The 6,000-nt window shown below is 43.5% G+C and overlaps 1 pseudogene; it reads left to right on the top strand.

Annotated features, from left to right (window-relative positions):
- The first annotated feature begins 5,786 nt into the window (after nt 1-5,786).
- LOC142376971 (dynein axonemal heavy chain 8-like) overlaps nt 5,787-6,000 on the top strand; it is an 87,449-nt pseudogene continuing 87,235 nt past the window's right edge.

Raw genomic sequence — 6,000 nt, 5'->3', positions numbered from 1 at the left:
GAGTCAGCGTGGCTATAACTAAGGAGTACAACATTAGACGACACTATGAAACGAAACACGGTGATAAGTACAAGGACCTTGACATGACTCAAAGGAGACAGAAAGTAGAGGAGATAAAAAGAAGTTTGGTTTCACAACAGATTATGTTAAAAAGAAAAAGCTACATCACAAAGTGAGGCTGCTCATTTGTTTTCCACCAAAGAAGGGGGTCTCCATCCCGTGGTATTGGCTTCTCTTCTGAGTACCGGCGCATTTCAATAAAGGCATCAGTTCCAGGTGTGCGATGTTCCTGGAATCCAAGGACTTGGGAGTCAAATTCTGCCCATATCCCACCTATTGCTGCAGGTGAGCTTGAGGTAGTTGCAGGAGCAGCCACTGAGACAGAGCCGGTGGCAGAGCTTGTACTTGGTTCAGGAGCTGACACTGAGGTCCGGTTCACTGACTGCATTTCAGTGATCAGTCGTTTTTTCACAGCTTCAACATTTGCCATGTCACGGAACCCGAGGTTTTTAAATCTTGTGTCCAGGAATGTGCTGACAGCAAGACCATAAAAGGTTTCAATGGCTCTGAGACGGTGCTGGCATCGTGATCAGAGCTCAGCAGCTAGCTTGATACCTTGGCTCTCATGAGTTGCAGTTGACCTCCGAAGTAATGGAACCAGGGGTATCCCTTTTGAAACTGAGGCATGTTTCTCTGTCGATATCTCTTTTGTGACCTCTTCGAATGGTCTCAGGGCATCAATGGAGAGACTAGCCATGGACCAATCTTCCTCACTCGAGCACAGTGAGCGTTTTCCACAAAGACAAAGTGCTGTAGTAACAGCTTCCTTTTGCTCAAGTAGTCTCTCAAACATGTAAAAGACAGAGTTCCACCATGTTTCAGCTGACTGGATCAGTTTGTGTTCTGGTAACTTTGGTTGTTTCTGAATTTCTTTGAGCCTCTCTGCTGCTCTTGTGCTGTGGTGAAAGAAAGCTACAATAGCTACAATTTGTCTCCCATTAAATTTTTCCTACTTGGAATCTTGTAGCGATGATCGAGTGTCTTTACAAAATTCCTAAAACCCTCATCTTCAACCACAGGTGTATATCCTTAACAATCATTTCAGCAAGAGTCCTTGTGATATCCATAGCTCTTTGGGAATCCTCTAGATAAATGAAACAAAAAATGATTGAGTCATAACCTCATAACCTGTAACAATGAGCTTAGCCTAAACATAGGAATACTACTGTTCCTTTGACAGTCAACTGGTTTTCCTCATCATAGAAATGTTTTTTAGAATTTAAAATCCATAAGCCGGCAGATATGCTGTGATGTTTACTCTGCGGGTGCTGTTTGGCGTCTCTTAGGAAACTCAGAAGGAGGACTGAAGGGATGCCCATCGTCTTCCAACTGACTGACCCGGCTCTGCAGTGTGCTGATCCGCAGGCAGGACCCTCCGACTCTGCCAACTGCTGAACCAAATTCAGTCAGCTGTATACATCCAGAGTCAAAATAAAGCTTTCATTCACTGCAAACTGCTGATTCTGCTCTACTTCTTACTGAAACTTCCCAGGTTGCATTGCCACATTTTATAGTCTTTATGAAAGCATGAATGGTTTACCCACAAGGTGGAAAACAACCACCACAAGCCGGTCGGACGCTAACTGCTGATTGTAAAAGTGGCCTCCTAATAATGCCACATCGATGAAGCTGAAACGGTGTTCAAATGAAAGTTGGCAGGTGGCTTTTTGGTGAAGCAGCGAGTGCTGCAGCGTGTCGGCGCCACGTGGACACAGAACATTCAGTCAACATTAGTCTGTGGTTCTCCAAAGATTTACAAGAACCACTAATGAATGTTTGGAGAATGCGTGCAGAGGCTTTTGGGAAAATAAAAACTCCACCATGTTCTGAGGACTGACCACTGAAAATGCAGAAGGCTGTACCACATTCAAAGGAACAATCCTTCAGCATCCTGAGGTCCTCATGAAATATCTGGGATACACTACAGGAGACCTGTTAGTTCACTCCTCTGTTCAAGTGGGTCACTTTAGGAAAGCGGAGGGACCCACTCCACTCCACTCTGCCCATCTCCTCCTCAGGGTCTGCCTCTTTTGACATCTGTGGTCAAATGATAAAGTCGCTCGTTTATCTTCTTTCTGGTTATGCAGAAAAAACAACGCAATTCCAAGTAAATAGTTGAAAACTTGACATTGTTGTCAATTTTTACAAAGATCATTTATCTTTGCATATAAATCTTAAGCCTCGTTTCCACTATGCAGTACGCTACGGTTCGGCTCGCTTTGGGGTCAGCTTGCGTTCCCACCGTACAAAGGGGACCCTCAGGGGTGGGCGGAGTGCGTGCCGAAGCGTAAATAGCAAATAACAGCAAATAACACATAACATCCATAATTTGGAACCACTTCCAAGCTTCTTCAGCTTAAAGCTGCAGTCTGCAGGATTTCTTGTTGTCATACGTAAAGTCCTACTTTTTGGCATTTTAAGAGTTTACATGATCTATCAGAACGCTTAAAGTTGAAAACAGTGACCTCCGTGGTCGCAAGATGCAAGAAATGCTTATTTTTTAACCGAAAAATAAAAAGTTATTCAACTTCCTGTCCCGCCCCATCAAAACACATGAGAACTCGTGCAGGCCTAAGTGCACGACAGATGCGCGTACACGACTCCTCATTCATCAGCTCACCTGTCATTTGCGATCATGGAAGACACAGTAAGTAGACTAGCCCGTAATGAAGTTCAATAGTCTAGATAAATAAGCGTGGGGACGAGCCTACCTTGTATCGCGCGTGCACAATCGGTGATTGACAGGCAGCAGAGCCCCGCTCGTAACCTGACTGGTTACCTTGGCTACCTGGAACCTGTGTGCTAGGTACCCCAAGCAGAAGGGTTAAAAAAAAAAAAAACCTGCTGCGTCCTGTGAGCCGAGTTCCGGCCTCGTTTTGGCGTTGACGAAGGTAGTCCGGCTAGTTGGCTGGGGTCACAAAAATAAAGCGTCTTGTTTCTCAAAACAATATGCGTTCAAAAGAGTAATAGGGCTCGGGCACACGCGTTGCATTCTGGGATATGGTCGCCATATTGGAGGCACAATCTCGTAAACAAACCCTGAGGCAAGACGCAGATCAAGGACCAAACAGTGAGAGAAAAGTGAGAGAAAAGCATGTTAAAATCGAAGAAAGGATGTGGGATATACCGGGATACATTACAGAAGGAAGCCAGATATCGGTACATACAGAAGATTGGGGTTTTAAACGGACTGGACCCTTATGAAATACCGAGCAAGGAATGGATTGTCACCCTTTGGGACATAATTGCGTGTATAGTATGTGGTGTCAGTGCTTATACTTTGCAACAGTTTCAATTATAATGACACTTTACACTTTTGTCATGTTACTCTACTTGTAAATAAATAATGAAACACACACTTGGCTGTATCTCAAAGCATATTTATTTCAGACGACTTCAACTTTGCACAACACTCATGCTCATGGTGGTCAGAGTACAACATACAGACACAATCTTGTCAAAGAATGTTTTGTCTTCACCTTCGCATGGCAAAACTATGTTGATAGGTACTTTTGCTGACAAAAAGGTGTATTGTTTCTGACAGTTCCAATCGCCCTTTCCATGTGAATATGGAGATGGGCAATTTTCCTTGTATTTTCCACATTAAATTAAGATTAAGATCAGATTTATTGTCATGTATACATGCATACACACGAAATTTGTCCTCCGCTTTTAACCCATTGAGACATCCCTTGCTTCCAACTGACAGTGTCCTCTTGTGAAGGCGGGGATCTTTACCTCAGCACACAAAAGTCTGTAACTTACCAGAATGAAAATGCAGAGAACACACTCATCAACACCGGGATTGAGTGGAAAGTTATGCTTGGTCGTCTTACAGCAGCGATCCATGCTAGTCGACGACGCTTTGTTATCTCCGTGGGTGCGCCTCCAAGCAGGAAACCGGTAAAAAGATAAACCATTTACGATTTCCCCCCCCATTCCTGTCACGGCTTACGCTATTGCACCCCACGACACAGCAACGTGCGACCATAGTGGCAAAGACAATAAGTAAAATAGATAAACCAACAAAGAAAGTTCCGAGACCAGGCGGGAGTACGTCTGCGCGCAGTGGAAAACAATGTAAACAAAACAGTTCTGAGCCTCCAGTATGGCCGCCGCTCACGTAGTGACGTCACGTGCCCGAGCCCTATACATTTGCATCACAAAATGGTTATCCAGAAAAAGTCAGACCTCACAATCGCTTGGCGCTATTTTTGCCTCCCTTCATAGCGACAGCTGCACCTGTTTACTGCTCGGAAGCAGGGGACTGCTCGGTCTGCTTTTCGGTTTACACAGCCTGTAGTGATATGAAGGGAGAGAGAAATAGCGCCATGCGATTGTGAGGTCTGATTTTTTTATGGCTACCGATTTTGTGATGCAAATGTATTACTCTTTTGAACAGATATTGTTTTGAGAAGCAAGACGCTTTATTTTTGTGACCCCAGCCAACTATCCGGACTACCTTCGTCAACGCCAAAACGAGGCTGGAACTCGGCTCACAGGACGCAGCAGGGAGTAAGAAAATGTTCATAAATGATGTTGCTAATATGGGATGTCATACAGCTTCATGTCAAAAGAGGCGAACTATCCCTTTAAGACTTTGAAAGTCATGTAGTGTGACCAAAGCTTAACATTAAATGCCAACCTGACAGAATTTAAGCAGCAGTTTGTTTTTGTTTTGTCAGACTCAGTGGGATCACTGTAAGCGACCTGTAAACTGTATTTGGATTGGATGTCTTCATTCATCTACCTACAAGTCATTATAAGAGATGTAGACAGAGCTTAGTAGCACAATTCAGTCATTTGTACCGAATGGGAGAGGCAACTCTCAAACCTTGCTCATCTCATTCAGTTTTGCTTCACCCTAAATCCTTAAAGGCTGCCTTTTAAAGGAAACACGCTTAAAAGATGGAATTAGGGTTAAGTTGCACTTAGATAAGATTAGATTAACATCATTACAAAAATATTTCCCTTTGACTTCCTTTTCTTTATGCAATGCGGAGTCCAGTGCCTTCACCACCAAGGGACAGTGAGGCCAGATGTCAGGAGACAGAGAGCAGCACTCAAGAGAAAATCAGGGCCAGGCAGGGGACCCGAGACGATTGTTTCCTTATAATGTGGCACAAGTTGTGTAAGATATTGTTTGGGCTTCATAGAAATACAGCAGTGTAGATGTTGGTCTATTTACATTATGAACTTCTGATATAAGTCTCTCTCTCTCTCTTTCTGGGCTATCTGCTGAATTTTCTGTTGTCCCTGTTTATCTTCGTTTGCTCAGCCCTGTTCATCTGGAGGAAGATGAGAATCTTGAAGAGGCAATTCAGTGTTGTCTACTAGAAGACTGTGCTGTTAATATTCTAAAGTAAGAGTTACAAGTATTTTTTTACTACAGTAAAACTCTTGTTTACACCAGCGTAAACATCGCAAACAACATGGAACAATTCCTCATGCACTGAAGGTGATAGTGGAGTAAATGCAGAGGTAGCCAAAGGTCTGTTTATCTTTGTCATTGTCTTTTTTTTAATATAGGTCATCTGAAATGCCGAGCAAAGAAGAAGTTGCAGGCCTTCTACAAGCTCACAGTGAGAGAGTTATAACATCGGAAACAAGACAGATCTATATCAGTCGAGCCAATGCTTGGCCAACAGCCCAACGTGTGTTTAAGAGAACCTGTTTTGCACAAAGCTGTGACATGATGCTTTATGTCACATTTGCAAGCCATGAACATGACGCTGAGGAAGATGCTGCCGACCTTGGAGGTCCCAGGCGAGAGTTTTTCCGATTACTGGTGAAGCCTATCTTCCAAGACAGTGGAGCTTTTGAAGGTTTTTTCTAAATATATTGGTTTGAAAATGCCAGAGTACACGATACAGAATGCGGTGTTAATTTATTTAATCTTTCAGGCACACCAAATGGATGCACACCAAGACTGAACATTCT

The sequence above is a fragment of the Odontesthes bonariensis genome, chromosome 3 (genome assembly GCF_027942865.1).
Source record: "Odontesthes bonariensis isolate fOdoBon6 chromosome 3, fOdoBon6.hap1, whole genome shotgun sequence".
NCBI classification, from domain to species: Eukaryota; Metazoa; Chordata; class Actinopteri; order Atheriniformes; family Atherinopsidae; genus Odontesthes; species Odontesthes bonariensis.
This window is presented reverse-complemented; position numbering and strand designations above follow the sequence as displayed.